General features: G+C 39.5%; 1 long non-coding RNA gene across 2 annotated transcripts; it reads right to left on the bottom strand.

Annotated features, from left to right (window-relative positions):
- Positions 1-2,134: 2,134 nt before the first annotated feature.
- On the bottom strand, positions 2,135-14,498 carry LOC104913303. 2 transcript variants are annotated; one of them, XR_004161429.1, is made up of 3 exons: positions 14,413-14,498; positions 9,694-9,876; positions 2,135-4,341 (listed from the first exon to the last, which is right to left on the bottom strand). It is a non-coding gene; the product is annotated as an uncharacterized LOC104913303 (long non-coding RNA). The 2 variants fall into 2 exon arrangements; XR_004161428.1 differs by lacking the exon at positions 2,135-4,341 and adding an exon at positions 8,032-9,121.
- Between the last annotated feature and the right edge of the window lie 4,614 nt (positions 14,499-19,112).

The following is a 19,112-nucleotide window of genomic DNA, read 5'->3' as shown; positions in this document are numbered from 1 at the left end:
AAAAAATCACTCGCCAGCATGAAGAAACTATTTAAATAATAAAGTGGCATTTTTGAGAGCTTCTAAAAGACAACAGTATTGACAGCTCCAAAAGTGATTCGTGCTACAGGGGAGTAAACTCTCAGTGAAAGTTGACTTTAAATAAAATATGGAAAACAACACCCTTAAAACCTTTGGTGAGAATTGAAAGAGTCCAAAAGAAAGGGATGTTTCAGAGATCACTCTAGATAGTGCACTGGACAGCAATTTTCCACATTGCTGCCTGAGCTACGACAGCTCATTCTTGTATCTTATTACATATATGCATTGTGAAAAGGCATAGGAGATTCAGGTTGGATATTTGAAAAAAATTTCTTCTCAGGAGTTGTAGTGCAGTGGCACAGGCTGCCCAGGGAGCAGGACATCACTGGAGGTGCCTGGAGGTATTCCAGAACCACAGAGATGTGGCACTCGTGGACATGGCCAGTGTGCATGGTGGGATGGGTTGGACTTTGGGATCTCAGAGATCTTTTCCAATCTCAATGACTCTATGATTCTGTGTACTGTTTAAGATATGCCCAGGTGACAGAGAAGCAGGAAATTCCTAAGAGTGCCAGCCAACAGTCAAACAGAAAAAAGCTGTAAATCTATCAGCAAGAATACAAGAATTTATGGTAGGATTGGCAAAAGGCAAAAATTGGCTTTAAATGATTGGGGTTAATCACACATTACAAAAGCTTGAAGCTTTTCATCATTGCAATAATTCTAATTTGCTTATGAGCACAGAAATCCACCATCAGTGGAAAGAAATTAAACACTCAGATAGTCTTACATTCTTTTGCTCATGCACATGGCACAAAACAGCCAAAGGGTGAGACGTAGGAAGAAAGAACTCATCAGTAAGGCAGCGCAAACAGTTCACAAACAGCACACCAGAACTAACAGCACAAACCAGCAACTTCAATGTCCTGTTACACAGAGAACACTCCTTCACATTTCCTCCAGCTCAACCCTTCACTGTAAGCTCTGACACTGGCAAGCATCACCAATTAAATCTGCAATTCAGAGGAGCAGGTGTGTTTAACCAGTGAGTGAATGCTGGAGGAGCCACACCAACAGACTCTCAGGAGAACAGCTGTAATGTCTGCAGGCACTGTGAGAGGCAGGGATGAGCCATTCTCCTTCTGATCATCCAACTGCACTCATGACCTTCACATTACCTTTTTTGTGTTATTAAACATTTGTATTTTGAGATAGGGAATGTTTGCAGAAGAAATGAACTGCAACTAGCAGGCTCTGCTTATGCTGCATAATGCTTTGGGTGCTGGAGGTCCTCATAAAAGCACCAAAATGGTTCTGATAATTCATTGGAGTCAGTTATCACCCTGCCACTCTGAAGCACATGGGAAAACGATGTGAGCACCTTGTGGTGCCTGCACATGGCTGCTCTATTGCTGGAGCTGTTGCAGAGGAGCCCAGCTGGGTGAGATCAACCTTTTGTATTTTATACTACTTCTCATTTTTGAAGCTCCCTTGGACAGTATGAACCTCCTGGGGACTAGGAGCCTAGAAAAGATATTTGGGTTTGTAGTGAATACGATGTACTTGACCTGAAAAGCACTTTTTCAACAAAAATCCTGGAAAAAATTTTTGAGAAATATTTGAAAAGTTTTTGATCTGGCAAAAAGACCCCTCCACTTACAGAGCTGTTTCACCAATGCAGAACAGGGCATGAAGTAACTGAGACAAAATTACTGAAGCTTGCTAGGAAACACACAGTTGAAGAAAATGCCAGTATAGACACACAGAAACCTTCTCTTCACGTTTCACTCTGTGTCCTCTGAATCTCAAAGTGCACAAACAGTGCTTTGTTTTGAAGAAATTGTTATGAGAGACCTTAAAGCTGGACAGGACATATTAATTTCATAATCCAGAGCGGGGAAAAAGAATTTGCTTTTTCCAACCATTGTGCTGCTAAATTACAAAAAATTAAGTTGTCAGAGGGTAAATGGTGGGATCTTCATTGGCCTTATTGGGCCTGATAAAGTAAGCAAAGCTGTAAGAAGTTTAAGAAAGATTGGAAATTACTTGGACTCAAATCATTGTCATCTTATTTATTCATTACAAATAACAAATGAAGTTCCAATCTAAAAATCCATGCTAAGGGATGGCGTCCTCTTTGCCAGAGAGACACACTTCAGTTACAGCTAACTGCTAGCCATGGCCACAGGCCACATTTTTTAAAACCACTTGCACCAGAATAGCCTTACAGGGGTAAGCACATCAGCCAGTCCTAATTCCTCCACCTAAGAGCAAAAAATAATTTCAGGAGTCCCTAGCTCAACTCGGGTGAAAGAAAATTCAGCAGATGAACACCAAGGGGATCTGACCATAGGAAATCAACTCACTCTATGTGGGCTGCTGCAGATAGAACATGAAGCAAGGCAACGTCCCTGCCCTGAGGATTGCTGCAGCTTTTCCTCTCTCCTTGGGGTTCATTTGACTGTCTAATGGTATCACAAATATTCATGAGGATCTCACTCATCCTGCATATGACTTTTTTTTTTTTTTGTGACTGCCTCAGTGTATATTTAGATCTGGTATCGAGTCAAACAGGTATAAACCTTATAGTAAAGGGAGAAGGTTTTTATTTGCAGTCAGAGCCCAAATGACCTAGAACTATCAGAACAAAATAAAAATTAATTGTGCAGCTTCAGTCGCAGTTACTTAAAAGAGATACAATAAAAGTAGTCAATATGGTGTTAGTAATAAAATATGCCTTTTGGAAAACCTCTTACGTGGACCTTCTTAGCTTAGAAAACTTATTAGAGCAATTTGAGAGTGGGGAAATACCCGCTTGCATCAAATCCCAAGACATTCACATATTCCTCAATGTTATGGAAACTCAATATCTGGATCCACTTGCTGATTAACTCGAGTTACCTAATCTCAAATCCTGATTTTTAGCATTTTAAACCTTAACATAGCTACTGTTTGCAACCACACACCTTTCATGCAACTCAGTCTGCCATATAAAAACAAGCATGGCATTGCTTGTTATCTAATTTGGGATAGATTTTCTGCTCTCTGCTAAATCAGCGAGCACATTAATGGGATTGGGATCTCACTTTGCAGAATTGACAAGCAGTAAAGCTAAGGCAGTGAAGGACAGACAGCCCAGTGCTGGCATAACTGCCCAAAGCACCTATGCAGTGCACAGCTACAGAAAAGGCAGCGTAGTCCCATTAGAATGAGCAATGCAAATGGAAACTGGGTTTGACTAGACACAAAATATTAAACAGACACAAAATAAAGCCAAATAAAAACAAATTAGTCTAATAGAAAACAAAAATAATGGTGGAAATAAAGCTGCCAGGACCATTTCAATTGCAATTCTCCTACTGACAGAAATAATCTTCAGTGCCGAGTGAAAAACACAAAGTTAATAATCCTTTTAGCAACCGAGAAAGATTTCATTGTTATTGTTCTCGCTTATATTTTCAATCCATGTTTTTTAAAATTAAGTGCTATTTTTGAGGTATTAAACTAGAAAATGTAGCGTTTAAAGAAATTCTTTAATTGAAACTTCTCCATAGTTTAGTTTCAATTTCACTTCCTTTATTCAAGAGCAGGTACTCTTTTTTGTGCTAAACATTTTTTTTTTTCCCTAAAGAGTAATGAGTTCAGAGGTGTTTCTGAGGAATCTCCAGTTCCATATTCCAATATGCTGGATGTTTTATGAAGAGATTTGTTGCTAATGCCAAGTTTCTCATTTCACATGCATAAATAAGTCTATTTATCTGACAGGCAAATGAAGTGAAAGTCCCAGCCTCCAGCATTCCAGGTTTTTCTTATCTCTACAGAATCAGAACCACTTGGAAATCCTTATTTACCTATTCATCTGAAAGCATGCCAGAACAAAAAGCTATCAAAAAACGAATTCCCTTGGGTACCTATACAGCAAATGACAGTGGGCATAGAGTTTTAAAATGCTATAACCTCTTCTCTCGAGAGAATTAGTTTTCCAAATGACAAGGAAAGACTATGCTGATACAGTACTCCAATTCTAATACCTCCAACACAGAGTTTCACTCCCAGAGTTGATGGAGAGACTCTCTTGTAGGGTAAGTCCCCTCACCATGAAGTAGATAGTTAAAAATTATTAAATATGGATATCTACAGGCATGTGACAAGAATACTGCATGGAAGAGATGCATCTTGGGTCACTACTCATGGAAATGCTCAAATTGGAAGATTTTAAAAATGCCTTCAATTTGAAATACTGAATCATCTTCTTTTCTTGGGAGTTTGTACTCATCCCCATCTGACTTTCTGTCCCAAAGACATCAGCAGGTCAACTGCCTGTGGGGAGATAAATGAAGCCAAAATTGGGGGCGCATAAGGTCAGGTTTATAGCACACAATATTAATTGTTCTTTTTCAACAGAATTTTAATATTAATAAAGGTAATTTTTAAATCCTTTTATCTATGATGGAAACACATGCAAAAGATTTGATGCGTTCCTCTGCTCTCTCATCAATGTCTTCATGGACATCTAAGACCCTGTGGCACTTCGCAAATGAAAATAATTAAGTCTGCATATTACTGTAAATTGGGAATATTGCAAACACCACTCAAGGCTCAAATGAATCATATCTCCATCCTGAGAGGATGAATTTATGGGCAGGAAATAACAAAATGAGATTCATCCTGGGAAAGAAATTAAAACATCTGGGCAAATGGATATCATCAGAGCCACAGATTTAGTGGGAGGAAGGAACCTTGCTAATGAAATAGTCAGAGACATAAAAATTGTTTCCGTAAGGAAGGAAAGTAACTCCTTCCCTATCACTTAACAAAAAAAAATCTGTAAAACACCAGTAAAAATACAGGGAAAATTACATGGATAAGAGTAAGAGTCCAGAATGACCAAGGTATTTCTACTGTCACGTAAAAACAAAATCTCCTTTTTACAGTTTCAGCTGGCCCTGGTGATGGAGACAAGAGACACTCCTCCTCCCTCCGCTATGGCCCCAACCATCAGTGAATGACTTCAATTAGCTATTCCTCAAATTCAGTAGTTGGGGAAAAAAAAAATGACCAGAGTTAAACAAAAGAAAAACAAGAAGCCAACTTCCTGAAAACGTTTTTTAAGAGAAGTTCTCCTCCCCCAGAGACCTCACATTCGGATGTTAAAACACAGCCTTGCCCTGCTTAAACCATTATCTGTGCACGCTGTGACTACAGGGATAGAGAAGTTTAGGATTTATCCCATGGGAAAATCCAAACCTTCATGCTGTTTCAAAGAGGGTGAAAGAGCCATGAGGAAGATCTCCCATGACCTTGACAGCAAGGGCTGATTCTTTTGCCTGTTCCACGGATGCAGCCACTGGGTCCCATGCAATAGCAAGGAGCTCCCTGGACTGCAGTTGGCATACAAGCACAGCACAGGGCAAAACTGCATCCTCATAGCAAATGAATGGGAAACTGAGGTTGTTGCAGCAGTTGACAAGAGCTGTGACCAATGCAGGAAAAAAGTTATAATCTAATATAGCCATGAGTATTCTGCTTGGAGCATCCTCCATATGTTAATTATTAATAATACATTTATGAGAAAAGTTCCTGTTCCAGTTCTCCATTAAATAGGATTTACACAGCCATCTGGTGTTCTGTTTAACTCTTATTAATTTTTTTTTTAAAACTCAGTTTGTGTGTCTTACTGTTAATCTAATTAAAACTCGTGAAAGAGAGGGGTGCTCTGGCTTTGTGAGTTATGAAATGAGCTCCTAACCGAGAAAACAGAGAGGGGCATTCAAGGTTTGCAATTAAAAGAATACAGCAGCAGTGATTATACACATTGAGAAAGAAGGGAACGAATGTCACTTCTTACAGAGAAGCAACAGCTTTACATCTAAAGGTAAGTGTCAAAATGTAACTCTCCTGCCAATACTAAAGGGTGATTAAAAAAGGGCAGAGCAGCGTGGAGAAAAATGAGAACAGGAAATAGGAAGAGTTCTCTAAGGGTGATAGACACTACTCAAATGCTCTTGTTGTGGTACACCAAGAAAAGGTGCATTTCCTCACTGCTGGAGGTCTGAGGGAAGAATTCAAAGGAGAGCTGCCCCAGCTTCTGTTCCTATACCTCACAAGTGAAAATGACACCCTGGATGAATTAGAAATAAAGTCAAATATAAATATGGTACAGTTTTTCCCTATATTTCCAATGTCTGATAGGGATTGTTCAATTGTTTAAAGAAAATTGACTCTCCGGCAGTTTCCCATCCAAGAAATTGAAGTTAACCCTTATATCTTGGAAGCATGCTACTAATCAGCTACAGAGATACAGAATGGCTCACTGCTTCAGGGCAGATGAACTCTTAAAATATCAAAGCTCTTCTGGAGTACACCAAGTGTGGGGACAAGTAACCTGGTTCTGACAGAGCCCATGTGAGAAAGCACGGAGGAGAAACTGGTACAGTCACTGGGATCAGTTATTTTATTTCCCTGGAAGAGCACTTCAATTTAGACTGCCCAGCCCTCTGCTGTGCCACAACGGGGCTCCACTGCTCCCAGCCTTCCTCCTCCCTTTGATGGAGCAGTAAGAATCCAGACCTTTACTGGGGTTCACATGTAAAACCCAGCTAGGTTATACCAGGAGGTAACAAAAATAAGTTTACAACAATTCCATGACATCTGCTAGAAATCCTTTTCTTGACAAGCACCCAGGGCTTTATAAATGCTTCAACATTTGAAAACCGTTTACTTCGCTCTTGACCAACTGTTCCTATTGTAACAGACACTGTAATAGTTTTTCAAGGAATCACGAATCATTAAGATATTTAATTTGAAGGGAGCGATATCCCCCGTGAACTTGAACAGAGGGTGTTTGAGTGCAGTTTTCCAAGAATTTCTGGGTACAAAGTGATAGTTTAGTTCTTTAAGGTAGAGTTGTAATACAGTTCTTAGAGGATGCTTTATAAATGACTGCAATTTTAGCCTTTTTCCTTGCTGTGAAATACCTGCAAGCAGAATGTCTTAATTATTCACTACCCCTGCATATAAAATACCTCAGTTGTGTATGGAGACCTAGACTTGTTTTCTTGGCAGTCCGTTATATATACACTAAGAGCTTCTCTTTCAGGAAAAATAAAGAGAACAAAGAGATAAGGCCCTGAAATCTAAAATCTTTGGTGTTTTCTTGAATGAGTTTCCATTTCATCTGAGGTTTTGTAAATAAAAAGGGGGAGGAAAAAAAGGAAAGAGAACAGGATTCCGATCAATACATCAGTGCATAGGAAGAGCATTCAGAACAAAACCTGCTGAAGTTACCAGCTGCAGCTGGGTAGATGATGTAAGAAGGCTTCAGTCCCTCTTTCAGGGTACCTTCAGTATGACGAGCGAACAGCTCTGGCCTCCCATCCAGCTCAAGGCTAAGCTGCCCTTGGAATGAGGGATTTTTCAAGCAGAGATATGGCCTTAAAAAAAGTGAAGTGTGAGAAAACCTGTATATCTGGCTAAAAGTAAGTGTGAGTTTGATGACTGAATTCACTCCTCTGTTGCTCTGTGTGCAGTGAAGTGCAGCCCGTACCTCCAGCAACTGTCACTTATTCAGGGGCACTACTAACAAATTAAGGATATTGTTTAATTAAGATACTGGGACGGAACAAAAATTAGCACTAATAACTTAAACAGCAAACTTTACCTTAATTGCATCCCTAAAGCTCTCATATGGGTACAAATTGAGATTAAATGGGAACTGTATCAGCAGCTGTGCAGTAAAACCACTGATATTAAATTTTCAGTATAAGTTGTTCCCTGCAAACCTTCATCAACTGAAGCCTACAGTAGACATTTAGAGTCCTAATAAGAAAGTGTGGATATAGAAGCTAATGGCAGAGAAAAATTTAAAGAAAAATAAGTTATTTCTTAAAAAACTTTGGATACAAATATTTAGTTTGGATATTAGCTTAATGAAAAACCTACAGTATTGAATCTTTACTTTTCTCTAGTCTGTTGTGAAATTCTTGAGGATGCCTTGTTTAAGGTTCTTCTTGCTGTTCACAGAAAGAACAATTAAAAAATTCCAGGAGTTTCCCCCCCCAGTTTAAATATCTTAATTTCTCTGGCTCATTTGGAGCTTGTGGAGCAGGAAGCAGAACTGACCATTTGAGTGCTGATGCTAATGATAAAGGTAGATGGATTTTAGTAATAGGGGCAGCAGGCACAGATGTAGTTTCTTCATCGCATTAACTTTGCAAATGTGACCTGGAATTTATAGAACCAGTTCAAGAATTTATCAGATACGTATGGCAACTCGCTCTTCATCACATCCCTTTCTATTATATAATTTTCTTACAATGAGAATAGGTTTTGGAGCACAGGTTTCATATACATGAGCCTAAATGTCTCTCAGCTGAATATAAAATTTATACCTGAAACCTATTTTCTCTTAAGGAAATCATTACTGTGCTACCCTAACACAATCTCTGTTCAGCATGTGCAATAATTACCAGCTTATTATCACAAGCAACTGCCAATAACCAAAGCCATTTATCTGAACGCATCTCTGCCTCCCACAGATGAAGCTATCTTATTTTCCAGCTAGCAGTTAAAGGCTCACCTTACACACAAACACATGAAAAGGATATTCTGAGGTGTGCTAAACTGAGTCAACACAAGTAATGTTTATGTTCATATTCTGTAATTAACAGTTATCTGTGGGCAAGGAGTAGCTGTGATCCACAAAGGATACTTAGCTTTCTCAAGCATATGAAGTTATTTATAAAACAACTAACTGTATATGGCAGATCACAGATGCCTTAAATTAGTTGTCAGACATCATAAAATAACCACCTATTATAAAAATATAAGAAATTGAGGAAATATTCTCTTGAAGCAGTCTAAGCCAGGACAAACACGCTCAAAGCAGCACGATCACCAGCAGCAAATCACCTCTGAGTAATGGTTTTGGTATGTAAGAGATGACAAGTGTTCAGAAGAATAAAGGAGGAAAATAGCACAGAAAACTTCATACATTGGAAGAACTCAAGGCTCTGACCAGCTCCATAATAACTCTCAGTCTATGGGTGAGTGGGGCTTCTCCTTGGCGATGAGCTGAGTACCTTGCAGTTGAGTTCATTTTCTAAAAGAGCATCAGAGCAAATTTGGTCCCTTGTTACCAAAGCAACAGCTTCGCTAGCTGAACTTGACCCAGCTTGTGGAAAGGCACCTTACTAACCATGGGCTCAGATGCTATATACAGCATACTAGGAAACTGTACTCTGCTCCAAACCATGTGCTCCTACACAAAAGCAATTCATTTCAAATAAGAGCTCCAAGATTTTCTTCAGTTAATGGCTTTCATAACAGGAAAAGACCCTCTCTGGGCAGCAGAGTACACAGCCAAGAGGACAGCTGGAGAATGCGATGGGTGTGCAAGGGGAAATAGAGCAGATGTTAGCTCGAAAATTTGGAATGCTCTTCCAAACCCGTTGCAGGAGCTCAGTTTCTATCAATGCATATTGTAGGAGAAATTAATCAGGACCACCCAGACCAGAATTTGCCAGAATCAAATTTTCCATTCAATGAATGTATTTCCATGAAGTGCTAAGACTCGAAGAACAGCCTTGGTCTCACCAAAATCTATCTCACTGATTTTCCAGGTGAATATCTAGTTGACATGCAAAGATGTATCCACCCAAACAAACAGCTTACCTTTTTGACTTCGTACTTAATCGCCAGTTTAATTCTGCTCAGACTTGGCCGATGATGCTCAGGGCACAGATGTATGTTCACATCTCCATTCAGAATTGCTTCTACTTCTTCAGTGTCTCTGCACAGGTCCAGTACCCCCACTACAAAGTCCTTGCATTGCATAGATAGCTTCCTATAGTCGTTCTAAGGAAAAAAAAAACAGAGAGACACAAGCTATTTAACTGTGCATTTGAGAGTTGGCCTCAGACTGAAACTACAACAATAAAACAGCCCGAGGGAGCAACTGTGAGCAAGGACACAACTGCAAATCATACTGTCTGGAATAGCAGTAAAGCATTCGATTTCAGCCAGCATAGAACTAGGTTTTTACAAATACATATGAACTCCTTTCCCAACTAATTAGCAAAGTTTCTACCAGCAGCATATCCTAAGTCACAATAAAACGCTCTCTGCAGAATGGATAAATAATTTGTATAGAAATACTGATTGAAGCAATTGCATGGCCTCTCCTCTGTGCATATCTTCTAGAAGAATGAAAAGATATCCAAACAAATGGGTTTGAATTTACATCTAGTTTTACCATTTATACCTTTTGCAAAAAACTCTTTAATAAATATCAAGGAGTGGCAGACCAACATCAAGCTGCAGCATCACACCCAGATGTGCTCAAATGAATTAGATAGTTGTAATACCAGTTTTAGTTTCAAATACATTACCTGGCAACATGGTTAAGCTGTTCCAAAAGAGCATCCAGAGGATAATTTCCCTCATAACACTTCTCTAAGATGTAGGACTTCAGAAACCCAACATGAAACCCAATTTACATTTATGGAAAAAGAGATAGTACGTAGCTGACTTGAGAGATGGCTAGAAGAGCAATTTCACTGCCTTAAATTGTGATTGATTTTTCACATGCTGGTACTTTAAATGAAGAAAATGCCACCATCTGAGTAAATGAAGTAAATTAGAACACAATTAATGCTACCATTAATATCCTAACAAAACGGTGATATCAAAGATTTCATGAACCAAATAGAAATAATAAGCATAAGATAAGCTCCTACTGATTTGAGAGATCTTTTCAAATTAAGTTTGATGAGTTAATTAAATTTAGCAGCTTAACTAATTAAGCAAGAAGCCAAAAAAGGAGGTAGTTAAACCTGACTTTGATGATATGATAAGAGTAACCTGACTTTGTACTATCATATTTTCTAGATTATTAATTCTAACATTTAAACATAGCAACATATTAGCCTTCCTTGTAAAGCGATGATCTCAAATAACAGTGCAAACATTAGTTAATTAGACAGCACAGCACTGATTGAAAGATGGTGTTACACTTAGAGGTTGCCAAATTTCTTTGGAAGTGGTAGGGGTGTTTTGCCCTTCAGAGCCAAGTTGCTCTTGACAATGAACATTTTCTTGAATAAGATGGTTTAATAATTTTGCTATGGCTTTTGATGCTCATTTGATGCCCTCTCACAGACACACCTTGGTTATTATACTGTCACATGGGTTGAAGTCTGGTGTTTCCCAAGTCAGGTCCAAGTAACGCAAAATCAGTGCATTGCCTTTTAAAACATACGACTGTTTGTTGGCAATTGACAAAGCATCCACTTTATGGGTGTGCAAAACTGGGAAATGACCAGCCTCCAGTTTACCTCCTAAGGCTTGGAGTTTCGTGCAAGAAGATTTTCCAGGAGAACTGGAATTCACATTAGGTCCTTAAGGAAATGATGTAGAAAGTGTGGTTCCTGACTGTGCTTTGGGTTTCCCAGCCTGAGGTCTTTAGGAAAGCAAGATATCTACCTCAAGACACCTCTCAAGATTATCAGTTGCACGTAACCCAAAAGTGCTTCAGGGCCAGGATGGGAAATTCTTGCAGAAAATGAAACATACCATTTCTGATGAGTGTTTGTGGGAGCAGAGCCAGGGATGTATTCTACTGATAAGACCTTCTGTGAGAAGGAACTTGTAGGGCTACATTCCGCTATTTGCTCCAAATGTTGAAGGCTGGGTTTCCCATTTCCTTCTTGAGCACTGCAGTCATTCACCATGTTTCAATTCTGGTGCTCAAAAATGGAAGTCAGCAAGAACTTCCAACCTTCATTAAAAGGGACATAACATAACCACAAGCAAGTATTTATCTCCAGTAGAGCAGGAGCATGCCTCATAGAAGAAACAGGGACACCAAGTCTTGTTTAAAAAGGCTAAACTAGGACACAAACATATAAAATGTCTTATGACAGAAATGTACATTTGCATTTAAATCGACCACTTACGTATTTTGTGGAGATAGGGTTTGTGGAGTGAATGTTACCAAACTGTGCTCTGGTGTCAGATGTAAAAGAAAGATTGTACTATAAGGATTCAAAACTCTCCTCTCTAATCAATCCTGAGCTTTAATCTCTACATGCCAAGATGTTCTCTGTACTGAAACAGACTGGGAGAACAGACACCCAAAAGCAAACCTCAGCCTGAAAGTAACTGCAGGAGCTGTGAAGGACTGCAAATACAGATCTGAAATGGGGTGTAGGCTGAGAGTGAAGTACATAAGTGTCCCAGGTAATGGAGACACTTAATTAGCAGGTTTGAAAGAAACAAGATGAGAACTTTGCTGAACTGTAGTAACCTTCCCTATTTGTACACTGTTTACAAAGTTCACAAGCTTATCTCCTAGCCAGCATATTTCAGGTAATTCTCACCACCATTTCCACATCATCTGAACAACCAGTATGTATTAGCTCTCATTTTTCTTCTTCTGCTTCCTTTAAGGAAAGCAGTTTACTTTAGCAACTAGAAAAGTGCTTCTGAAGCAACTGTAAGTGGCAGGCTCCCAGCTGGAACACTCCATCACAATCCAGCTTTATTCACATCCCCTGCAAGCCCAGTGCTGTTTCTGATTTTGTACACTTGCAGACACCATGGATGATTTTTCTGTTCAAAATTATTTACTCAAATTGTAAGTGCACACGAGAAACAGAAGGATCTAACCAAGATACAAGATGTGTAAGAATGAAATAATAAAATACTTCCCAATCGATATGTAACTGGGCTGGAAAGCAGCTCACTGCTCTCAGGAGGCATCTCTCACGTGTCAAGGCAAAGCTCAGGGATCACTCATAGTGCTGTGCCTTCAACCTAGATTCCTCTTACAAAATCATTTATCATTTTGTGCTGGTTTCCATGATGTTCATGGTCAGCACAGAAATTCCTGCTCTGTTTGCTAATGAGAACACACACAGCACTCAGTGATTCTCCTATGACAATGCATCTCCCTTTGCAATTTTACAATATCATTTTTTTTAAAGCTAGAACATAAGAATTAAAGATTAGCTATTTCCTGCTTCTCCTGACACCGTTGTGCATGTGGAGTTAAAAATGTCTGATTCTGCTTTTTGAAAAGGCTGATGATGCTTGTCGTTCACTGCAATTTCTCTGAGTACCCTATTATTATCTGTTGATTATGTTCTAAGTGAACTCTGTCATATCTCTGCATCTGTTCCAAACCACCCAGATTTCTCCAGAAGAGGGCTCTTTCAGGTCACAGCGAAACAGCCTGAGTAAAAGTTGAGAAATGATGTAAAACATGAAGTAAAAGCAGTCATCTCTCTTGATTAGTTAACAAACACACACAAAACAAAATGAACAAAACAATCCAACAGCTATTTCCATAGAGTCCTTAGAGTTGGAAGAGACATTTAAAGGCCACCTAGTCCAACCTTCCTGAACAGAGACACCCACAGCCAGACCAGGTTACTCACAGCCTTGTCCAGCCTCATCCACCCCATCTCCAGACGACCTGTTCCAGATTTCAGTCACGTCAAGGATCAGAGAGGAACTTCCTCATCCAGAAGCGCTGACCTCTAAATGTCAGCTCTGCAGATGCATTTCCAGAAGCTAGAATCAATGATCCTTATGAGTCCCTCCTAACTCAAGTAGGAAGTAGCATCAATGGTTTGGGAGAAAGAGGATGAAGCCATTTTGTACACATCCTCAACCACCCTCAAGATCACCACTGAGCCCTTTGCCTTTTCAGTCCCAGGTTTAAGAGGATGTTGTAGGTTTTAGTCCTACTGATGAAATACTTCCAAGCAATATGCTGAAACTTACATTTCACTTTTCTTTTTTCTCCTAGTTGTTTGTAGATAACTCACAGCACATTGGGCCACACAATGGCAAATGACACATGAATACAAAACAACCTGTACAAGTACACTAGTCATGAAAATCACTCTGTCACCATTTAGGATATTTAATTAAATTCACTCTGATAATTCCAAATAACACGCATAAAAAGCAAAGCAGGAAGCACAATCCATCACTGGATTTCCCAGGCAGAGATAATTCCCAGATTCCTGGGAAGTTTTTACTACTATCTTGTTCTTTAGTGCCTACTAAACGTAGTCTAGGTGTCTAGAGAAGTGAATATCACAGATGAGTCACTCCTTAAATATACAACTATATATCTTGATCAGAATGATTTTTCCTATCACCTTTTTCTTATTAAAAAATCACAGCCTACTGTTGTTTATCAATATATGTATTTCCCTGCTAAATGAAAGTCAAATAGGAAAAGGGGGAGTAGACTAGATAGCTAGGATGTCTAACTGTAACACAATGGAAACCACAGCAATAACAGCAAGGTCCTAGGATGCAGCAAGTGAGGATCTGCTCAAATACAACAGTAGCATGCACAGAAATAAAGAAACTGCTTACCTCCAGAAGGCCTGAGGTATACAGGGATCTCCTAGGAGGAGCCCTTACCTCCACTGTCAACCCTTAAATGAGGTCTGGAAAGGGGTGAATCCTGGCTCCACCCCTTCTGGGCACTCAGCTGCATTGCATGCACCTGAGCTCCCCTGGGTTGGTCCTGCCTTCCCACCGGGTGCTCCATTGCTGCTTCAGGCCCTGACTTGTATTTCTGCTACAGTATCATATTATCATATTATTATATTAAAACTCTGTCCTTTAAATATTGCCTATCCTGTAAACCTGTCCCATTGCATTGCAAGGGTTTCCACACAGGTCCAAGACTTCTGGAACTCACAGCCATGCACATTCCCCACCCATGACTGGGTCTGTCGTGGCACCAGAAAACATCTGTGTGTTTCCAGTGCAACCACAGATTAACTTGCTATATCCAACCTCTGCTTTGTGAGCAATGCAGGATCAGTATATCAGGCAGTAAATCTGGCATTTCTGCCTAGCTTTAAATGTGCTGTGTTCTCAGCGTCTCCTTGAAGCTCTTGGCTCTCTCTGTTTAGTTTATGTCACACATACACATATATCATGGAGAGAAATATTGCATTGCTTGGATTATCATTTTGAGGAACAGCAGAAAGAGAATAAAATGGAGAAGCAAATCTGTGAAAACCAGCAGAAAATGCCCCCAGATAACAATGCATGTAGAAAGAAAAGAAAGGCAAGAGAAAGGAGGGGGAAGCCAATAATATTACATGCTAGATTTGAATCACGCTTTTTAAATAACAATCATGTCAAGTAGTCAAAGTGCTTAGAAATATTTACTAATTAGATTTCACATGAAAAATGCAAAAGCCAGCTAAGAAGCTGTTGGACCAATTTCCTTCTGGGTATTTACACAGTCTGTGACCAGCCATATGCTTCCAAAGGAAAAAGCACAAGGTCTGTAGGAGGGAAGGAAACAGGAAGAGATGCTAAGAAGGGCCCTAACACTGCTTCTTTCACCACGGTCACATCTCAGGGGCACTGAATCCATTCCCCAGAGCTCCACCGACTGTGCACATAAGTGCTGGTATCTTTGACTACAGCTGAGTGCATTTCTATTCTTCCCAGGCTAAATGCCTGTATGCATAGATGATGACAAGCCTCTACAATTAGTTTTCCAGACAGCACAACATCTAGTAGGTTTATGCTCTTGTGCTTTCTAAATGGTAGCACATCAGCAATTTTTTAGGAGCTTTGTGTCGTATCCAGTGGGCATATCTCTGAAAATGAAGCTAAGTGCTCATTTAAAGCATTTTACTCCTCAGGTACTTCTTGTTAAGCGTGTCTGGAGGTAGCAACAGATGCCACTTGTTCATTTTGCAGTGAACTAGACCTTGACTTCTTCACCCCCAAAGAGCATAATTTAATAAACAAGCTGTTCAGATGTAAGTTTGCCATTTCAAAAATGTTTCTGTGTTGTTTTCCAAACAGTTTGGTCCTTCCTAAATGGAGCAGAGATAAGGATGGCACCTGTCTGCTTCCTACAATGCTGGGCTGCAGTGGGGAGCTGCTGAGGAGCCATGCCTCAAGGCTAAGGGTGCTGTTAAATCCTGTAAGGGAGCGTTAGGAGACAACAAGAGATGTGTGCTACAAAAGAGCCCAAGGGCAAATCAGACAAAGCTGTGCTCACATTAGTTTTGGCCAAAGAAGTCCAGAAAAAAACAGTGTGCTATGAGTAAGGACCAAAAATTGTGCGGCTTCCAAGAAGCCATGAAAATATCATCCCATGCATCGCTGCAGGAATTTCAATGGCAGCTGCACTGAATGATTTATTGTTGGAGTGGCTTTTTTGTACCTCTTTTCTCCTCTCTAGGTCAGGCTTTCTGGCTGCAATTCATCTCTTCGTATGCACTGCAGAGGCTGATCTCTGAGACATCTCTCTTCAACGACGGAGTGGAGCTGTATGAAACCAACCCACCGACTCTGCAGTTCACCTTGGAGTTGTTCCCCAGCGGATACACCAACGTGTTAAAGAAGTTAGCTGAGGTGCTCTTAAAGATTTTCCACCGGGGAGTCAGGAAATCTCTTTAAAATTTCTTGTATTTTCACAGGTCTGGTGGTGGTTTGAGTAACCTTCTGCAGAAGTATATCATTAATGGTAGAGCAGATGTAATCTAACATTTATTATGTCGAGCAGAAGGCTGTTTCTTTTTCTTTTATTTTTTCCTCAGTAAAAACCTCGTTGTGCACTATAATTTATATCCATTATCGGTTCATAATACTGAATGCAGAGTAAAGCTTATTATTTAAAGTGATAAACACAGGAAAAAGATCCAATAAATTGGTTTGTCACTGAAAATTCCAAGAATTTTTGAGTGGGCATAGTCAAAAGCAGAAGAAATGTCCCCATCTTGTTTCTACTGTTTTTCCTCTCTGTTGTGTCTCTACCAGCAATTAATTTTGGGAAACTGTTTAAGTGATAAACACAGCTTCTGTAGGATAAAAACCAACAGGTCAGTTCTACATTTTCTTTCTGCCAATAAAACATTGGAACGTGCAAAACATTTCATTTTTATATTTTCTTTAAAGCCTCTTCCTATGCAATTTTTAAAACATATTTTTTACCATTTATCATGGCAAAATGTCTCATATGGGGAAGTAACTACAAGAATCTGTTCACATGATGATTGGAAAAAGCAATGTTTTGAGACTGAAGGCCATTCCCAAGTCATTAGCCAAAACTTCAGATTTCCTAGATTAAAAGATTTTAAAATCAATCCCCTCTACAATTTTTTAAAACACAGAATTTTTTTCTAGTTCAAATTTAAAATAAGTTTTATGTACACTGAAATTAATGTCTCTCTTGACTTACTGGAAGTTTTTACCCCAAATGGGGCATTAACCATTTTGAATAGGTATCATAGAAGTTGCTTGAAGGACACCTCCAGCTCCTGCACTCCTTTCCCACAATGTCACCCTCTTCCTGACAAGCCCTGTCACTGGGCACCTCTACAGTGCACGTGAGCACAGAAAAAATCAGTGTTATTCAGTGGAGAACAAAAGTCTTACTCCATTTCTCTGAAGATATTCAAATGCACTTAGAGCAGAAATGATGTTGGTTGGCAATATTTTTTTAAAAATCAGAGTATTTAAAATCTCGAGGCTGGCATAGAAGCTTTTCAGCATAATATGGCATTTTAATGCTTGATATCTTTCTCTTTCACATAACCTCAGCTGGTTTTCAAACACACATCACAAGTAAACCACATGCTTTTAATTGCTCAACAAATTAAAAGGTGGTTTTTACCTTCCTGCAGATTTTCTCAGACTCATTTGAATGCCTATGCTCAAACACCTGTTTCTAGAAGATAAACTATAGAGTCCCTGGATGTCACATAAACAGGACAGGCTGTTCAGAGGTATTAAGCAAATGCTTTGGTGTTCAAAGTGCAGGTAATACTTGAATTAGCAAAGGAAAGGGTCTGTTTCCCTGTGTCCTGTCATCAACAGCTTCTCTTTATAAAATACAAAGTACACATTTCAAGATAATACTCTGCTAATTCTCATGAAATGACACACTTGGCAATGAGTAATTTTCACACTACACTGGTGTAAAATTCTCTGCAACAAATTATATTCCAGGCAATTGGCATTTTTGATCACGTAAATGCCAAAAACAATAGACACTGAAGTACCTATCGCCAGTTTGTGCTAATGTAAAATTATTTGTATATCATTCCTGTTTATCCACAATCTAGTGGATAGTCTGCTTAGATGCAGTGGAGATGGGTTCATTATAATTATCTACAATAACAACAATTACAAACACAATGAGTGATAAACTAAATCACTTCCCATCTGCATCCACTTTGATATTGGACTTGAAATCCTCAGAACGCATTACTTCGTTTACATTCATTAATATGATATGAATTCCCTACAGTGCCTTGGATAAATGTACCTGACTTTATTCTCCCATCTGCCGATCTAATATTATTATTCCATTCAGAGCTATAGTCCTAATTATGCTCATTTGTAGTTGCAGTAGATATCCTTGCCCAACGTGAATAATAAGCAGCAGTCTTTGGAAACCAGATATCTTGCTCATAACAAATTGCTTGGCTCCTAACTATTCCCTAAAAACTGATGCTGGTATTAGCTGAAAGCTTGGGCATTTGATGTTTCTAATTAAACACAAAGCTTACCAATATTGTGTTACTCTGATAGTGCAATCGTGATAGCATCGTTTTCCATCTGTTTGCCTCGCTAATAATTTGATTTCATCTTTCTGAAAAATGTCTTCATCTTTGGTGCTCTAGAGTGTTCCCTCTTGGTAGCATTTAGTGCTGAGGGGAGGAGGGAGGGTAATTGTATTACTGTGTAATTTTAGACCTATAGCCATTCTGAAAAGAAAAAAAAAATACCACTCTCTACAACGACTGCTAGTAAGGGCACACTCAAAGTCACAGAAACTCTGCAGGAGGATCTGGCGGCTGGCATGGGAAGGACCAACACATCTCTCCTCTCCTGTAGCAGCAGCCAGCTGCAGGTGGCAGGAACCCTGCCGGAGTTTCCACCGATAGATGCACCGAGTTGGAACACCAAGACTCATTTTGCCTTGCACGCTCAGTGGGTAAGAAAGGAAAACACTCTGTCTTTGTTAACTAAACTCAGGCAACTGGCCAAATTATTCCCCCTATTTATCACAGTGCTACTAGCAGCTGGCAGCA

This window comes from Meleagris gallopavo, chromosome 15, assembly GCF_000146605.3.
Source record: "Meleagris gallopavo isolate NT-WF06-2002-E0010 breed Aviagen turkey brand Nicholas breeding stock chromosome 15, Turkey_5.1, whole genome shotgun sequence".
NCBI classification, from domain to species: domain Eukaryota; kingdom Metazoa; phylum Chordata; class Aves; order Galliformes; family Phasianidae; genus Meleagris; species Meleagris gallopavo.
Note: the sequence above shows the minus strand (reverse complement) of the source record. Positions and strands in the feature narration are given on the sequence as shown.